This window comes from Tachypleus tridentatus, chromosome 1 (genome assembly GCF_004210375.1).
Source record: "Tachypleus tridentatus isolate NWPU-2018 chromosome 1, ASM421037v1, whole genome shotgun sequence".
NCBI classification, from domain to species: domain Eukaryota; kingdom Metazoa; phylum Arthropoda; class Merostomata; order Xiphosura; family Limulidae; genus Tachypleus; species Tachypleus tridentatus.
The window spans coordinates 150,914,349-150,934,704 of NC_134825.1; the positions used below are offsets into that span (position 1 = coordinate 150,914,349).

The 20,356-nt window shown below is 33.7% G+C and overlaps 1 long non-coding RNA gene across 2 annotated transcripts in view; it reads left to right on the forward strand.

The window, feature by feature from the left end:
- Positions 1-245: 245 nt before the first annotated feature.
- LOC143227035 (uncharacterized) overlaps positions 246-20,356 on the forward strand; it is a 39,450-nt gene continuing 19,339 nt past the window's right edge. Inside the window, exons 1-2 of one of the 2 annotated variants that reach the window (XR_013014839.1) lie at positions 246-467; positions 1,567-1,864. This is a non-coding gene — a long non-coding RNA (uncharacterized LOC143227035). The remainder of the gene's footprint in view (positions 468-1,566; positions 1,865-20,356) is intronic. The other variant, XR_013014836.1, reaches the window with a different exon arrangement.

Sequence of the window (20,356 nt, forward strand, 5' to 3'; positions counted from 1 at the left end):
TTACTGATTTTTAGACCCAGTATTATTTCTTAGTTTACCATTAGACTCATGTACGGTTAAGTATCTCCTGAAGGTTGGATAGTGTTTATACAGCCGTCGTGACAATAAACTATCTAACAGAGAAAGGGTGACTAGTTTTATTTATTATATAAAAATGATTTATTTCATTATGAAACTACTGTTCAAGGTTTTTTTTTTTACATTATATATATATATTTATATATGCTCTTGTTAAATTTTGTATTCTAAAAAAAAAAAGACTGCTTGTTTGTCAGCTCACCTATCAACCTCGCTAGAAATTGAATCGGCATTTTGAAAGAAGTGAAGGATAAGGGAAACTGTCTTTCTGTATCTGAAAATATCCCCCAACAAAACGGCATTCTAAAAGAACTTCTTAAGCCGGAGAGCTTTGCCCTAATTCTTCTTTTCAACAAAGTGCTAAGGATAATGATATAATGCATTGGAAAGTAAGTTATATTTTAAATAAGTGTTAATTGATACATAGATTTTATATATATCGAGCTAGAGAGAAAGCATGTTTTATATAAACACTTATTTGGATGCATACATACGCAAATGTATATAATACGATAAGTTAATTTTTATTACTTATCTACGTAGGTAGATTCGTTTGACAAACAGTTAGTTGCAGTAAAGAAAATGCAAAAATGGCTTAATTGTTTTGGTGAAAACTATTTTTTAAGGTAGTTACTTATTTAACAAAATAGTAATAGGTTTTATAAATTTTAAACAAATACTCGATTTCTTTGCAAATGATGCAGTTTCGAAGCCAATACTTATGCGTATTTTTCAAGGTTCAAAACTAGGTCAGAAATCGAGTTTGTAGCTTATATGTGTTCTTATTTTGTGACCGATAAAGATTTATCTATTTATTACTTATTTTCATTTTTTTCTGATTTATAAAAAAACTCAAAATACCATTTAATATCCTGCGGCGCCCTCTGTTATTTTAGATGCCAAACACATTTTATGAAAGAAAAATTCTGTAAAGAAAATAATGTTATTGCATAAATGGCACGGATGTTTAATTTGTAATTCAATTGAACATTTTGTGAGTGCACTACTATGTCATGTGTTTAATTCTGAAATAACTATATAATAGATTGGTGAACTGGTAAACATTCAACTAAGCCTAGACACGTTTAATGAGAGTAACATACAATTCTATCACAAGCATCTTCTGTATCTCTTTCAAGAATTGAGAAGTCGGATTTGTTGATATACATGTGCTGTTCTGAGTAGCTGAGATGCTAGTTGTATATATTAATCTACTAATACTGTTTATATTCACATAACGTACCTGTCAAAGAAATCCTGACTTTGACACGGCATGTATATATTTACAACATAGCTGGGTGTATATTATCAAAAATAAATTATAAACATTTCACGATTTGGGATAACAGTTATTTTATGGTCAGGTATTGCTGTTTGCATGTGCTGATTTGAAATTGTTATTAAAGATATACAATTTGAGACTGTTTTTAGTACTGTGACTACATATGTATTTTTCGTTTGCTGAAAACGAGTTACTGTTGTGCGCAGGTCTTTAATTCGGCCACTCGTTTCAAGTATCGTGGGTGAAAACGCACGTGTACTGATTGGTGGGCGCGATTCTGAGGCAATACCATATTACAAGAAGGCTATTAGAAATCTGCGGAAGTCTCACGCCCCCGAAAGCACTAGCTGATCGATCATAGAACAACAGGAATTATTCATGTCCTGGAAGATGTCTACCTAAGTATAGGACGTTAATGTCGAAGTGTCACTGTGACACAGAAAGAAAGCACAGCATATTTTGTGTTCGTAGGCTGTGAGATCGTAGTCCAGGTATTATGTACAGGTAAAAATCGTACGATATATATAGTTTATCACACAAACGTAGTGTTACGTATTATAATTTATCTCTGGCGAATTTCCTATTTATCATATTATGTATTAAGATTTCAAATAGCCTAAAATTTTAATTCAGAAGTTAATTTAATGACGTTCTGTATCAAATTAATGATATTTGTCAACAAGACTGATACACGCAATTTTCTGTATATGTTAATATGCAAACAATAATACTATTTATTGCGGTTATTACGAGTAATATACAAAAATTTTACAAACTTGCAAACAATACTGAGTTACCTATCTGGTATGGAACTGAATATTTTATAGACGGCTCGCGGTGAACGAATTAATTCTATGTTGAAACACATATACACATTACTTGACAAGAAACTAAACAGCTTATTCACACGTATTTTGTTGTTGCTTTTTCTCGTTGAAGATATACGATGTCTTCTTTAAAATACCAGCGTCTGACGTTAATTCACTGAAATTAAATGGTTTCTAATATTCGAAATCTATAAATGTTTTTGGTCAAATATCTGTAATTTTCTGATCAATAAGTGTTTATCACAGCTACAGCTTCCGAGGTTTATAGTATACTAACTGTAGCAAACCAACTGTATTATACTGTCTCTTAGCGTGTCGATCTATAAACTTTAAGGCGGAGTTCTCGAAAGTTCAGTTGGCAACAATACTAACAATCACTAGTATTTCGTATAAACACAATGTATGTTTTTGACTCTTACGCTCGAGAATCGTCTACAAATTTAGATAATAGGCGTGACTTTTACAATACACATTTAGCAATATAAGTTGCGTACATTTCTAAATATATATTTAATTAATAGAAATATATATATTAAAGTAAATATATGAGAGTAAATTCGTTACAATAGACGTATGATATGACTATGTAGCTCATATATCACATATACTCTGGATATGTTTAGATATCGAGTAGACTATATACTCTATTGATATCAAGTATGCATGGCTACATACACTGTATATAGATGAGGAAGGGTGTACCTAGGCTACATAAGTTGTATTTATTTTAAGTATCATTTGTATGTGAACTATAAGTGCTTTATATCTTTAGATATAATATATATGTCTACACTACATATGTTATATGTAGGTTAGATATATCGAGTACAATTAGTACGTGCTCTGTGAAATTAAGATATTACATACGCTTTACGAAGCCTATACAGAACGTATGCAGGTACACTGCTTATTATATACCTGTAAGCTAAACAACATATTTACATGGGAATAAAAACCGAATAATGTGAGTTTGCAGGAGCTCGTGACGTCATTCTGCTAGTTATAATTGAAGCTCTACTTGTTCTAATAGTCTTGAAGTTATTGGGGATTTTAGACAGAATTCGTTCATTTGTTGGCTTGTTTGTTAGTCATGGTGTATGAAAGTCTGGTTGATGAAACTTGCACACAAACAAGTGCTAGATCATCTCAGTTATCCGCTGACTTGAAGATTAAGAATAAGCAATGAGATGATAACTCTTCCGTTAAATGGTTTGCATTTAAATCCGACAGTTTCAGTTAAATACGTTTTGTTTGTTTGTTTGTTCTGTTTAAATCTGCGCAAAGCTACACAAGGCCTATAGCTATCTGCGCTAGCTGTCCCTAATTTAGCAGAGTAAAACTAGAGGGAAGCCACCTAGTCATCATCACCCATCGCTAATTTATGGGCTACTCTTTCACCAACGAATGATGGGATTGACCGTCACATAATAACGACCCCACGGCTGAAAGGGCAATCATGTTTGGTGTGACGAAGATTCGATCCCGGGACCCTCGGATTACGCGTCGAGCGCCTTAACCACCTAACTCAGTTAGGAAAGAACTGTAGTTGACAGTATACTTTAAAAATTAAAAAAACAAACACTGATAAGCGGATAATGATTAGCTAATTCTGGAAAGAAGTGTAGGAAGAGAAATTGAAAATGTGCGTGGGGTTTATTTGACGGAGCGAAGCAAGAGAATGTATGTACTTATTACATCCGGGGTTCCAGAGCTCGCACTAGGGTGCTGGAAACTCTTAGGTTTTGGATTAGGTTTTGTGCATTCTCCTACTTTTCCTGATAATAGCTCTTCTAATGTGGATACGATTTTTTTTTAACTGGGTGAGATTGAAAAGTAGCCGCCATAAACGTGCTTTCTATACCACTGCTCTATATCCAAGAATTAACTCAGAAAAGTTGTCAATTCTAACTAATTCGATGATTAGTTACGTAAAGAAGATCCGATTAGAGTTCCTTAAACATATATCACTGTATTAGTAAATTATAAATAAATACTTCATTTTATTATCAGTGTTTGTTATTACAGTTTATGTATATCTACAATTCACCGTAATCAATTAGACTTCAATTTCCCCCTGGTTTGTTTTATTTGTTTTGCGCAAAGCTACAGAAATCGATACCTACACATAGCCGTTCTGAATCGATTTGACTGAAAAGGAAGCAGCTAGCGAAAGCATCCACCGATATCTCTTTGGATACTCCAACCATGTGTGAGTTTTGACCATTTTATAACCCACTAATGGGTACAAAATGGGAAATTCGTTTCTGTGGCAGCGGGACAGGAATCATGGGTTCTCTATTCATAGTTCTATACGCTAATAGACTGGCCAAGCTGGGCCCATCTTCTTTCGGAAATATAAAATCAATATGCAACCAATTGGTCGTGAGAGATTTAATATCTTAATCTTATTCAGTCCAACCTTATGGAGGTTATGTTTGGAGGGGAGGTCCAGTATGGTCGAGTGACGGCTTATAGTTTGTGTTCTCATTCTGTGGATCCGAGAGATCAAGTTCGCGTTTCGTACTTTTAGGTTATGGTCACGTGTAACACCGACGAACATTTACTGCTATTCAGTAAATAATATTGACTAGCTACAGTTCTGTCCCTCTGTTCACTATGTTCAAGACTAGAGACAGTTATATACAGATTGCCCTTCGTGTAACTTTACGCGAATAGTCTAATGCAAACAATTCGGATTCAGTTACACTGACCAATGACTCAGTGGTAAGACTAAGGGCTTATAACGCTACAAATTGGGTTTCGAGTACAAATAGCCCATAATATAACTCAGTGACTAACGACCAACAAGCAATATGTACAACTGTACAAACACTGCATCGGAACTGTTAAAGACATAAGGTAATATCCTGTTGTAAAACGTTTTGCATTGAAAAAAAAATTAAATATTTACACACGTGTTTCAGTTGCCAAGAATTCTTGAAACCCATAGAAACAAGGAAACAGTATCTCTATGAAATCCTAAGATTTTATTGTAAACAAGCTTTTAAACATCGCAAAGGAACAACCTATTATTGATCCCTAGACCCAAATGACACAGGTAAAAGCAGTTCCCCACGTCGAAAAGGAGAAAGACGAGCGCTTAAGAAAAACAGAAAAGAGAAACAAACCTGCTCACACACAGAGAAAGATAACGATCATTTTTGCTTTTCATGTTGAAATACATGTCATAGTTAGAATAGCTATAAATTTATTCCTATCATAATTAGTATAGAATTTATCTTTACTCGGATGTGTTTACTGGCTGTTGTTTTTTCTAAGTTCTTCGAGCAGGTATCTTATTTACAGTTACGACATCCTCATTAGCGGGATTTCAAAAGACCGTAAACGTACTAATCCATTTATTTCAGTTGAGACTGAACACTTTAAGGGCTAGTAACATGTACTAATTTAGAACTGTATCTGCGACCACTCTTATGGGGAAGAGCGAGCCCATTTCAAGGACTGGCACAGATATTTGTACAAAAAGGTAAAGGCTAAGGCTTTCTGCCTTGTAAATTTATTACAGTCAATGGCGTCGAATCCAGCGTTGGATTCTAGTATACCGCACTTTATCGTTCGATCTAAATATTATGCGATATATACATATATATATATTAGTATTATTGAGTCTGTTTTGCGTGTAAGTGAAAGAAACCAACCTGTCTGGTGAATAGACACTTCACACAACTGTGAATAGATTTCGTTTATTTATTTACTTGTCTTCCTTTATTTTGTTTATCCGTATTAAACTTTATTCTGTAGTTTAACAATTCAATGTGCTTTTTTACAGGGATTAATAATTCGTACAATAAAAATGTAGTTATCAATGTCATTTCCTGTCCGGACTTGCAGGTCTTAGAAAATCTGTTCCATAACAAACATCGGGATTGTGATAGTTTCAACAATGAAAAATAAAGGACACGAATCAGAACACTGTTGGGAAACAAAATAAAAAGGAACAGTATTTTTTTTCAGAAACGAGAAACAATGTTTTTTATCAAATGATATTTTCGTGACTTAAATGACCCTAAAAAATTAAGATGTCTAGGACAAAGTGTTTAAGAATCCGAAACACGGTATAAAATATTAATCAAAAATACCGTCTTATCTCAAGTGTAAGATACTTAAAAACTACATAAAAATGGAAGCTTATGGTGGAGAAGAACAAGTTAGAAGAAGTTAAGAAAGGGAAACATCTCTTTAAAATTATTTTTTCTAAATGAAGTCACACATTAACTTAATTAGAGAAGAGTTAATGGGGTAGTAGGTGAATTGCATAAAGCGTTTTAATTCGTGGACAGTTGTAATTAGGATTCTGGGCTTTAAAACGCACTTGGTCGGTCTTATTAATATGACACCATTCTACTAGGCAGCATAATGCGGCATAGTCCGCATACATTATTGGACAATGTTTCTGAACAGTGTGAGGCACGGCAAAGCCAGGTGGGTTAAGGAGTTCGACTCGTAATGCTAGGGTCGCGGGTTCGAATCTCCCATCGCACCAAACATGCTTGCCCTTTCAGCCGTGGGGGCGTTATAATGTTTCGGTCAATCTCACTATTCGTTGGTAAAATAATACCCCAAGAGTTGGCGGTGGGTGCTGATGACTAGCTGCCTTACATCTTGTCTTACACTGCTAAATTAGGGACGGCTAGCGCAGATAGCCCTCGTGTAGCTTTGCGCGAAATCTCAAAACAAACAAACAAAGCCTCACGTTTCGGGTTGGTGCAACGGGCATTCGAACCCGCGATCCTCAAATTACGAGTCGAACGTCTTAACCTACCTACCCATACCGGGCAGAGGGTTGAGGCAGTGAAGCGTCTTCTCTACTATTTCTTTACTTACTGGAAATCTTATTCTTTACATATCTTACTGAACACTTTACTCTACAGATGTTATGAGTTTTAATATGTATATTAATTAATAGTTCTTTTCAACAGTAAATGATGTATATAGAGTTGTGTAGATCCCAAACATCTGACACGAGTTATATGAAACCTTTCCAATAGACAATTAAATGGTATTAGTAATCAATATAATTATATCAGTAATATCCTTAGAATAGATAGTTTTGTGACTCCGAGCATGGAATCTTGTATAGTTGTAACAGATTAGCTTCTCATAATTTTGTATATAGAAGATTTTAAAGCGAAAACGTCCCCACTTATCAAGATTTAATAAGTTAGATTGATAATATTGATACTGTAATTTATTACGGTGAATAACATTAATACCACCTGGTACTAACGTAACGTTTGAAACAGATTTATTATTTCATAACAATACACTCTTATCAGTTATGAAAGCTATAGTTCATCAGCAGTCTCACGTGTTTGTGTATGTGTGAGCTGGGTGGAATATTTTAATCACCAGTACTGAGTTATTTTTTTTAAAGACGGTACTAGTACTGGGATTTATTTGAGAGGCTTCGGGGTTTTTCATATTTATTTGAATTTTTTTTCCTTTTCAAAAGCAGGTCTACTGGTCTACTTCACACAGCCGAGTACTTCTAGTTTCTCTCTTCGTTTTTTTTGGGAATTTCACTCCTAATTTTAATTTGGTTTGTTTTTTAATTTCGCGCAAAACTACACGAGGGCTATCTGCGCTAGCTGTCCCTAATTTTGCAGTGCGAGACTAGAGGGAAGGCAGCTAGTCATCACTACCCACCGCCAACTGTTAGGCTACTCTTTTACCAGTGAATAGTGGGATTGATATTATAACATCCACACGTTTAAAAGGGCGAGCATGTTTGGTGACGGGGATTCGAACCCGCGACCCTCAGATTACGATTCGAGAGCCTTAACCATGCCAGTCCCCTGGTTTTAATGCTCTGTACCAGAATATGTGTCATCCAGGAAATTCGTGACATTAAACTTCGTATAGAGCCTCAGCAGTAACAAAAATAAAAAGGAAGAAAAAACTGTCTCAAAGATTTAAAATAAATATACATAACTTATTGTTTTTTATGTTTCGGTGTAATAAATTGAATTATTTTATAATAAAGCAGTGTTGTCACGTGCAACGTTTCTTCATCAAAATTTGATCTCATAACAATTTGAAGAAACAAATGTGGATCCTTTCTTTTTACAGTTTTTTTATTTCAACGTTTTAAAATGGCGGGAACCGTAGTTAAATCGTTCAAATATTTTATCCCTGTTGTTTTAAAACTCCCCTTTTTTTAGAAGATTTACAATAAGAAATTAAAGCACACTAATGACTCATAAATGAAATTATAACAGCATCCTTAGTTACATTGTTTAGTTTTAGTGTGACAAGATAAGCATTAGTTTTTAATCAATACGAGTTATAACGTGCTTTGTTTGGTTTCTGAAGTATTGTGAAACTAATCCGCTTTATTTAAAAATTGCGTATGATTTTGGTTTAGGACATCGATTTGTTGACGATGGTTAGTTAATCTACGCTTATTTGCTAACCAACTTTATACGCAAACAACTTTGTAAGACAAGTTAACTAAAGTCAAACGTTTCATTGAGCTTAGGACTATTTTTTTGGAAAGAGGAATACAGAGAAGTTAAAAACATCACGTCTTCTTTAAATATATTTTGGAATTAAGTTGAATAGATATACAAAGACCCATAGCTAGGGTTTTAGGGCTACGTATGTTTACTGTAAATTCAGGTATAATTATCTGAACAGATATTTCTTCTCTGTGTTGTTGTTGTTGTTGTTTTACTTTATTATCAATAAACAGAAACCTATTATTTTCTAAATGTCTGAAATATATGCAATGGACGATTTACCACACAGACATCCTACTTTTTTTCTTTGTTTAAAAGGCCCGATGACCCTGGCAGATAGCCATCTTATTTTCTACAGCTGCCACCAGGTGCTTCAAAGCTAGAGTCAATAAATTCTGTTATGGCGTTCTTCTGAACATGTAGTTTTCTTGTTATCGTTCACACGCGATCACCAAAAATGAGGAGCGGTTGGAACTTAATGTACACAAAACACGCAAATAAAAGTTTGTTTTAGGGAAGAAGTGACGTAGCGGGTTTGTCTTAACACGAGCCCTAAGGAAACTTTTTCAGTGTAATGATTAGGTGTAATACGTTAACAAATTATCTTGTCTTTATCCTCTGCATTTAGGTGTAATGTCTTATCAGGCTGTTATTGTACTCTAACATTTCCCTCTAATGTAGGTGTAATATTTTATCAGGCTGTTATTGTACTCTAACATTTCCCTCTAATAATATGTGTAATATTTTATCAGGCTGTTATTGTACTCTAACATTTCCCTCTAATAATATGTGTAATATTTTATCAGGCTGTTATTGTACTCTAACATTTCCCTCTAATAATATGTGTAATATTTTATCAGGCTGTTATTGTACTCTAACATTTCCCTCTAATGTAGGTGTAATATTTTATCAGGCTGTTATTGTACTCCAACATTTCCCTCTAATAATATGTGTAATATATCATCTCTATTATTACTTTTACCATGATCATCCACTGTAGGTGTAGTACAGAGGGGTAAATACGCTACATTAAAACGATTTTGAATATGTAAATCAGTAAGTCACGCGATACTTTACGGTGGAATGGAATGTATCAAAACTACATTTCAACATTGTTTGATGTATCATATAATGGTGTAATGCCACTGAAGTGGTTGCTTTTGGGTAGGGTATACTCTACTGAAAATGTTGAAATTTAGTACGATCCTCCATTGTTAAGTGTGATATTTTATCATTTTAGTGTAGTGTTTAAATATGATATTCTACTATTCAGTGTGATACTCTATCAGGTTTCTATTATCTTCAAATATACGCCTACACTATTACCAGCTCTTCCATTGTCTTTAAAATGATCATTCACTGTAATTTTGGTATTGTATTTTAAGATGCTCCGTCACATTAGATGTAATCTTTTATCATTTTTTTTCGTCTATAGATATGACCTTCCATTGTTTAAGTGTATTATCTTGTCAGTTGAGTGCTGTTTTTATATAAGCTCATTCACTGTTTAGTGTTATTATTCAACATACATTTCCATTGCCAGATGCCATTTGTTATGACTTTACTGATCCTTGAGTATTTAATATAATATAACAATATTTAACATGCTCCTCCAATGTCAGTAGCAATAATTTATCACTTTCCCGTGGTCTAAACATGTCCCTCTAGTATTAAGTCATGCTATACCAGGTGTTATATTTGAACAGTTTAATGTTGCCTTTTTAAAACTATTATCCGCCATTAAGGAGTGAGGGTTGATTCTATGGTAGAGCTCCGGATTTCCTGAGTTGACGAGCCGAGCTTGAATCCGCGCGATACCATTTTGTACTGTGAATACATTACAAGAATGACAGTAAACCACTTAGGATAGATGAAGGGTGGAAAGGTGCTGCTGAGAAGCTGATAGCCTTAAGTAGGTTTGCCACAAATACAGAAATACGAGATGTACTTCCGTAGTCCCCGAAGGTGTTCTGTTTCAAAAGTAAATAAAACAAATTTAAGTCTAACAAATATTTTTATTTGTTGCTTTTGAAGGTCATATGTGATGCTGTGTTTTAGCCTAGAGAGTACACATGCTTTCTCGTGATTCATGGAATACGCACGTTTCACTGACCTCACGACAGTAGAAGTTGCAACGTTATGCACACCTTATGTGACATCATTTTAGTGTTTACTGAGGGACTAACAAACAAAACACTTCTGTATAACGGTATGAGTGGTTAAAACAGGTGAGCCCCTCCAGGCGGATTTTGGTCCCCTTTAGAGTAAACAGATGTACCGTTAGGCATAATCATTTTACCAATTTACTTCTGTCTTTTAAACTGTTTTCCTTAAGTGTAAACATTTAGCCATTAATTTGCTCATTAGTGGAATAGAGAATTCTTATCGTACACTACATTCCCTTCTCAATAAGAGCATGATTAGAGAAATTGACGTATGATTTCAACTTGTAACCCTAATCAACCTTGAAATAATGAAACAGGGGAATATTTTAAAAGCTTAGAAGACGATAGTAAACGTTACTAGTCACGTAACAACAAAGTACATCCAGATAATCATCAAATGGTTTTGGAAAGACAAGTGAGATTGGAACTCGTCAAACGTTGTTGTACCTCACTTTCGTTTGAAAATTTTTTTCGTTGAACTCTCTGTTTTTGTGTATCAAAATTCTAAATCTCAAACACGCTAAGAGCTAGTGTCATACTGAGACAATTACACGCTATGTTTATAAGACGAAGATGTATTATAAAATGGATCAGCTACCTTTGTCAGTTTCTCCTACAGTAAAACATAAAGATAAAATTAAATGACGCTGAAGTTGTTTGTTTGTCCGTGTGTGTGTGAGTTAGTACTAGCTCTAATTAAATATGCTATTTTTTTAAAACTAATTTAAATGTCACCTGTTGGTTTGTACTAAACTACGCTGAATTTCTTTTTGTGTATAAAACATTTCGCTCATAGTTACACAGTAACTAGTTATACAAAACTGTCACTAATTGTAAACTGAAAGGCTAGAAGACAGTCATTTCGTCAACAGCATCCCCCGCGAACACTTGGGCTACCCTTGTCCGATTACATAGTGGTATTTTACCATCACTCTTATAATCCACCCATGGCTGCAATGTGTGGAGCGAAGCGCGTTTGTGTGGCAACGTAAATCCTCGGATTCACAGCCTGGGCTCTAAACTGCTAGTACACACCCCGCTCTCGTATTAGCAAATGCAACCCTGGAAATAAGTTGTATGAAATCATAAAATGTTTATGATTAATTAGCAGTATCAGTAGCCATTTGAGTTTACACTTATCAAAATTTTTAATCTTTACATTTAAGATTTAGTATATCAGACACGGACGACGTAATTAAGTGACATTTTTCAACAACAGTCTGGGAAATAACACATAAAATCCTGTCGTGTTCTAGCCAACCAGAAACTTCCAAACATCTACATAAATCAGAGTGTATCTTCAAAAGATAAAACTTTGAATTGTACCAAGAAATATTACTTATTTTTAACAATGATAGTTTATGCCGTTCATAAAATCAAATATTCTTGTTTTTTATATCTTAATGGATTCAAAGCGGTTTTAATGGCCTTTAACTAGCTTCTTTGTGAGCAGACAACAGAGTTCGTGTGAGCATGAAACTGTCCGACCATGAACAATGCATATGATGTATGTTCTTACTTTCCACCTACCCGCTGAACCGTAACAGTAAGAAACAGAAAACCAATCTTATAATTTCGTTTGGTGGGAAAAGCTGTCATAGATGCAATATTGGCCTGATGAACGCCGAGAACGCACTGTCACTCTTTACTCAGAGACAAGTTTATGGTTATCTGTGTTCATGGTATCGATGCTCGAAATACATCCTTCTATAAATAAACTGATATCTCTATTTTTATTTATTAGTTAAATAAATAAAGAGTAAGTCATAATTCTTGATTGTCTAATGTAATAAATATTAGCATTTCTAGCATTTGTATTTCGGTGACCAACATTTGATTAAATGTGTATATATAAACACGCAGAAAAACATTTAACATTTTCAAGTAAATCTATTCATATTTTGAATTATTTTGAGCTCTATTAGGACTTATATATAACCAGTTAAAAGGAATTATGCAAAATGGATAAGGTTATAATTGCTCTGCATATAAGTCATTATAGAAAGGTTTAAGTAACTGAATAAAATAAAAGGTATCTGTAGATACTGCATACGTAGGAATACGTTGGATTACAATATCTAACACAAATTTTGTTCCTGTATAGTATGTGTTATTAATTGCTTATGTTGTAAAAGTACAGAAAATGGCCATTATTCCCTTCAAACTTTGCTTTTGGGACCTGAATAATGAAATTTAGAAATTAACCTATTTTCTGTGTAAAAAACGGGCAAATTTGCACATTTTTATTTACATAAGGTCTGAATAAAACAACATATGAATCAAGATTTACATGTATTTATTCTATAGTTGTATAAAAATGTTTAGAAGTGAGTAGTTTTTCGAGATTTGCGACTGTAATGTAAATCACTTTCACGTATCAACCCCCCAAGTATGGTCTCTCATCATGTTTTCATTATACGCTCTCAGGTCACAAAAGCACAGCTCGAAGAGAAAAATAGGTCTTTTTCATTTACTTTAGGCATAAGCAGTTAGAAAATAACACTTTCTGCCCAGGAACAAGAAAAAGTAAAAAATTTTGTTACGTAGTGTTATTAATCCATGTTCAGGCGAGTTCAAATAATCATCATCTAAATTATTATTTACAAAAGTGTATACATATAATTATGTGGTTTACTTGTTAAATTATTTACATAAATAATTATGTTCTTATATTTAATGACTGAATAGGCTACAGTTTATCACGTAGTAGCTAAACTAACAGTTTTCAAAAGGCAAGTCTAAGCGTAACAGCTTCATAGAATAAAATGTGAGTATTGCTCATACAGTATTATGAGTTGTATATCAGATTTGTTTAATACGTGTTTAAAATACGAACAGCAGAGGGAAAAATAACAAAAAAAGAACATATTTAATCACAATAATTTTTTTTTATGATCTTGCTTGATCACTTATTTAAAATCAAGACTAAATGTTTGCCGCAGTGAAGAAAGGTTTAATATAAACATCTACATAGGACAAGGACAAAAGAACGAATAATGAAATACCATATTTTCCAGTTAAATAAAGGTCCCAAGTGATATCCCACAATCCTTAAATTACCTACATCAATGACCATTCCAAGTAATATATGTGTAATTCCTCAAACCTCCCAACTCATCCTAACTTACACAAATATCTATCATTTTTTGAAAGTGTAAATACGGACACAACTTTCAAGTGCGAACACAACCATTGCAGAATAATGTTTTATCTAAACAAGATGACTGATGTATTTTTACGATCTTTATACATCTGATTTATTGGAAAAAACGATAATTATATCCAAAACAAACTGAAGAAAAATATTTTAAAATTATCTAATATACGGTATTATTCAATAATGAAATAATAAAATATGGTCGACAGCAAATATACTATGTTGACAAATTGATAATTCATACTATTAACCTTATATTTTTCAACTGTAAATTGTACATACCATTTGTTGAATATATATAACATCGATATATATTACAATGGTACATTGTTTGTTATACATATTTGATGTTCTTATTATTTCGCGATAGGCAGTTCGTAATGTTTTCATTTTTTTGTTATTTCTTGAAACTAACTTCTGAAAATACATAGCTGTGGCTAATTCTGGGTTTTATATCTTATTGAGGATGTTTTAAAACAAGTTGTGAAATATACAGTAATAGCTATGATATGTAATTGTTTTTAAAAATAGTGTGGATAATTTATTTTATCTTACAAATATTGAAGAGCGATATTCTCGAGTCTTATAGCTATGATATTCTGTATTTTATTGTATTTATCAGAAATACATCTAATTATGTGGTTTAGGTTTTATCCGCTAATTCACATGAATTAGGTTGTCAGGTCTCTAGTTGATGCCAAATGAAGGCTGTTTGTGTCTGTTGGATCAAGGTGACCACCAAGCTGACCCGATATTGAACTCAGAAGATAAAGCAGTCACTAACCAAATTCAAATCATTATGATTGTCTTAATAGCAGGCATGACAACAATTCTCATGCCAATCATGGCTTTGAAGTTACTTTTAGACTGAACTACATTCCCCCGCTGGTACAACGATAAGGCTACTGATTCATAACGATAAAATCAGGGGTTTGATTCCCCTCGATGGACTCAGCAGATAGTTCAATGGGGCTTTGCTATAATAAAACACACACACACACACTGAACTACAGAACCTTGTACGGTCTCTTCAAGCATTCTGACAAATGAAAATAGTTTTTGTATTTTTATTTATTTTTGCATGATTAACATTGTGGGTTAGTCTAGTGATGTGTCTTACATTTTCTGCTTTATATGTGTTTACTTTTTGTTTTTACTCGTTTAATATGGAATAAATAGTATATGATTAATTAATAGTGTATGATTCATTAATTACAAAGCTTGTATTTGTGGAATTCTTTTACTCATTTTCACAAATATTGATTGAACGAATTATACAAATTTGCCATTATAGCGACTTTACCTCGGTTCTCTAGGCTTACTACAACCGCCATCTTCTATTTTCGAGCAGTATTCGTTTCCTCCCATTCTTTTATTATTTAAGTTCTTATTATAATAAATATCAGCAGCGATCCTCCCAATAGTTTCTATAAGTTTATGTAATTCCACAAACTTATACATATAACATACTTTGATATTCAAACTAATCTACGGATGAAAAAGATCAAATGAAAAATAAAAACATTTCAATTTTACAAGTTCTACTAAGCGTTTATTAACACTAGCATATAAGCATATTGTGAAATATTTTGTTATATTTTCGATCTGAACTTTATTCAAACAGCCCGATTAGAGAACCCAACATTTTGCATTGCTAACCCTAATTTAGAATTGTTAGCATACATTGCCAACGTGTCTACTCTTAAACGAATAACATTAGGATTGCCGCATTTATAACACGTGTGAAGCATTTTCATCTGCATGTAGCGAGTTCTAACCTTAGACCTGTCAATACGCAGCCCACCATACAAATTTCTGGACCATGTCAAAAAAGGAAAATACACAGTCAAATTAAGCTGAAAATTTTAATGTTTGTGCCCTAGCGTAACGTGGATTTAAGGATTCCAAAAATAGATGTCGAATATTAGGCTTAAGACCAAGCATCGTCATGTGTTCTATCAATCTAACCTTTGAAACAGTTATTTTTGAAAAGTCTCTCGATAGGACATCTGTAAGTTTACGAACTTATACCACCACGTACGGGGATTGGGTTCCCCGAGGTAAACAGAGCGCTTATAGCCAAGTACATTGTTTGTACTTAAACAAGAACTTTTAAAAATGAGAAAAAAATATACACGTGTGTGTGTGTAAAAAGACATACAGCTTACAGTTTAATTCTACTACTATTTAAATCAAGTGTAGTATTCAAAATATAATTTGTATTAAAAAACGAGTCGGTCACATTCAACATTGGTTTTTCATATGTTCGTTATTTAACCATTATTCGGAATAGTCTGAATTGCTTACTATAAAATAAACAGTAGCATGGCTTAGTTTGATTAAATTTCATACACTCACTTGAAAACATAGTATAATTCAATAAAGGTACTTCCCAATACTAAACAGAAAATACTGAACATTTTCAATAGGGAAACAAATAACAATAACGTTAATCCATGCATATAGCCTACTCAAAAATGCTTAAGGTGGATTATCTAATGTAAGGACATTGAGTCACGTACAGCGTTTTTTACAGCAGTGTAGGTTTTACCCTGACCATTTAAATATTAGTGGTCTTAGTTTTTCACGTCCTCTCTCAGGCGTGAAAGAGTCGATAGGCATAAATAAGTCCTTCTATTCCAATTATGCAAATCCGAAAATAAAAAGAGGAATCAAGTTAGTCTCTTATACACAGCTTTATTAAATCTAAATACCCACAGTGAAAGCAAATAATAATATGTTACAATATATTAACCATACTACACCTGTTGTATCTAGTGCCGCGAAGGCCTTTCCTCCAAATTATGGTTTATTGGGCCTTCTAGAAAACGACAGACATAATAGTGATATATATATATATTATCAGTTTGTATGAACCAAATTAAACAAGTGAATTCTAATTTTTATCACTTTTATTCAAGTCATTTTCTTATCATATGTTTAGTGAGTATCATAACGTTGGTTATTTTAACTTTTAGCACCAAATATTTATTTGTTTATTTATTATTAATAATAACTAACTTTACTATCATTCACAAGAACTAGCGAATCACCAGGCTAATCTTTGTATTCCCGGAGCTGGTCCAATAATCATAGAATCAACAGAAAAAACACATTAATAAATATAAGAACTCTTGGGTGAAAGCAAAGAGGAATTCTTTGAAATATGTCAACCACATTACATCCATTGCCGAAGAGTTTCTTAACCGGATGTCAGCTCTAACCAGTCAGCTTGAATACGACATGGTAGTAGAAAGTGAATACACTTCTTTCATTAATTTTCTATAGTCCATTTCGTTTAGAAATGAGATAAACTAAATAATAAATAGTTAATCTTAAAAACATTTTATTTTCTTACTAGTCTTTAACCGATTCAGGATGAAGCAATGTAAATAACTTGTGTCAGTACACTATTACAAGCATTGTTTCCGGCCAGAATATTTCTCAGATATAAATATTCAAATATTTGCATAGATTATACACAGTGCGTGCTGCGAATTACTGTGGTCACTTTGGTGCGTACCACAATCAGTTTTCGAATCACCAGGTCAGTCAGTTAAATTATGTATCTTTCGGTCAAACATGGATTTACAGCACTTAAAAAGGCTGGTGTAAGTTTGATGTTTTATGTTTTACGTTTATGTCGCTGAAACAAGTTGAGTGATTTTTTCTGAAATCAATCTTCAACATAAATAATGCTTTAGCTTTCATACAAATACTCGTTAAATTATAAAAAATTTAACATTCTAGGTCTCTAGTATAGGAAACAAGTAGGTGAGTAGGGGGATTGAAATCTATGCAAGATCTGAGTATGGTACTTTTATGCAGATGAGGATGGTTTCTCCCCTATCGGGGGAGCTATGAAGCTCCCTAGCTCTCTTTTTATTTTCTTCTGCGATTGACCAGTTAGTTAAAAGTAGCAGATGTAACATTTGTTACAACTAGAGAACTGCTTCTTCACTTTATCTTTACTCTCATGGCCAGATTGTTAGGGTGTTTGACAGACAATCTGAGAGTTACGAGTTCAAGTCCCCGTCTCACCAAACATGTTCGTCCTTTCAATGCTACGGACAATCCCACTAACTGTTGGTAAAAGAGTTGTCGGTGGGAGACGATGACTCGTTGTATCTAATTCCTTTTAGTCTTTCACTGCAAATTTGGGACGGCTAGCACAGGTAGTCATCGTGTACCTTTGGGCGAAGTTCAAAAGAAACGAACATATCAGACAGCCGAACGACTTCTTAGTGGCATTTAAAACCATAAATCACACACAAGGCCATATTTTAAATTTTGTATGTGCTATTTTATTTAGTAGGTATTCTCAAACGCCTAAAAATGTGTTTGAGGGGTAATTTGTTCTTCAAATTTCCGTTCCCGAATATGCTTCTATCTTTGAAAATCGCACCACCAGCGAAAATCATCCCGTCTTTTTTAAATCCTCAGATTACGTTTAGTTGTTCACGTGATCAAGTTCGTTCTGTCTGATTTGTAAAGACCAAAAATTCTGTTTCCACGCTGCTTAACTGAAGTAATCCATGCAATAAATTAAATTCGGTTTGGTAATACAGGACCAAAATCTACTGTTTCTATTATCATTTAATAATGCTATAAACATAACTATTTTTATTTATGTCTGACATGTTTTTGTTTGTTTTAAATTTCGCGCAAAGCTACTCGCGGGCTATCTGCGCTAGCCGTCCCTAATTTAGCAGTGTAAGACTAGAGGGAAGGCAGCTAGTCATCACCACCCACCGACAACTCTTGGGCTACTCTTTTACCAACGAATAGTGGGATTGATCGTAATATTATAACGCCCCAACGGCTGAAAGGGCGAGCAATATTGGTGCGACCGGGATCCGAACCCGCGACCCTCGGATTATCTGATATGTTAAGGCTCATTATTCGGTTCCAGATAGATTGCACTTGACTTATGTTATAGAAGCTTCAAATTCTATCATATTTGTCATTTGAAATTTGCAATTACTATTCTAGACACTATTTTGCCTAAGTTACGCGTGTAATAAAGTTTGCTATATCTATGATTTAAAACTTAAAACTACAGTTCAAAGAATCTCTCCAAATTATGACAACAAACATTATACATGACACTTTAAGACGAACAACTGTTCCGAGCACACGTTGATCGGTTATGCAATTTTGTTAAAGTCTATATCGACTGTTATTTACCTGTTACTGTAATTACTTCTGAATACGTAGGTCGAACAGGTATCAAACACTGAAATGTGTTTGAGAAATTCTTGACTAAACATGATATAGGCTTTGATTATCATTTTGGAACAAAATTGATATCTGAAATGACCGTCATCAAGTTTTGTAACACACATGAAAAACATTACGTAAAATTATTAAAAAACTATTTATTTACCTAACGCATATACATACATATTCACAATATACACCCTAAGATTATTGTTGTTTAGAATTATCTAATGTTAACGTAACGATTACAGACTTGTTGGCCCGTGTGGGCGTTGTAATGTAACGGCCAGTCCCACTATCCGTTGGTAAAAGAGTAGCCCAAGAGTTAACGGTGGGTGTTGATGACTAGTTGCCTTTCCTCTGGCATTACACTGTTAGGGACGGCTAGCGTAAATAACCCTCGTGTAGTTTTGCGCAAAATTCAAAAACAAAAACAAACAATACAGACTTGTTACGTTCACTCTCGCTTTACATTGTTCTGTGTTTAGCAGTTGAGAATATGTTTTGAAATCTGTACAATATTTTGCACCGTGAAGTTTCTTACATGCTGCTTTTAGTACAATTAATTGAAGGTACGCTAGAGTGCGTTACGTTAGTAGAGTGAAACTGATGGCACCTTTTTGCTTTTGTAACAAAATAACGGATACAACTGCTCTTTCTTACCAATAAATAGATATATATATACTATACATATGCATAGTTTTACTCGTAATAAGATCAATAAATGGCTCTTTAGATAGAAAACTACAACAATGACTTTACAAACATCTTTCTTTTAATGTCAACATTCCATTTGGGTGAAGTCATGAATGCCGCCATTTTCAGTTTGTAAACGTTTAGTTTTTTGTTTCTGAAATAATGAAACAGGTGTTTCTGGACTCAAGATTGCTGGATAAATAGATACGTACATAGAGTGAGGTACCTAGTCTTAGCTTCTGATCACATGTTACAAGAAAATTGATAACTGTTTGATTGCTTAGGATACTCGTCCGAAACTACTCGAGTCTATTTACGTCAGTCGTCCCTCATACGTTAGAGGGAAAGCTTAGTGAACAGCACCCAGCACCATTCCTTGAGCTACTCTGATTGAATACTGGGGGTTTACCATCCCTTTTTCTAATACATGAGTAGTTCCAAAGTTTGAAGCC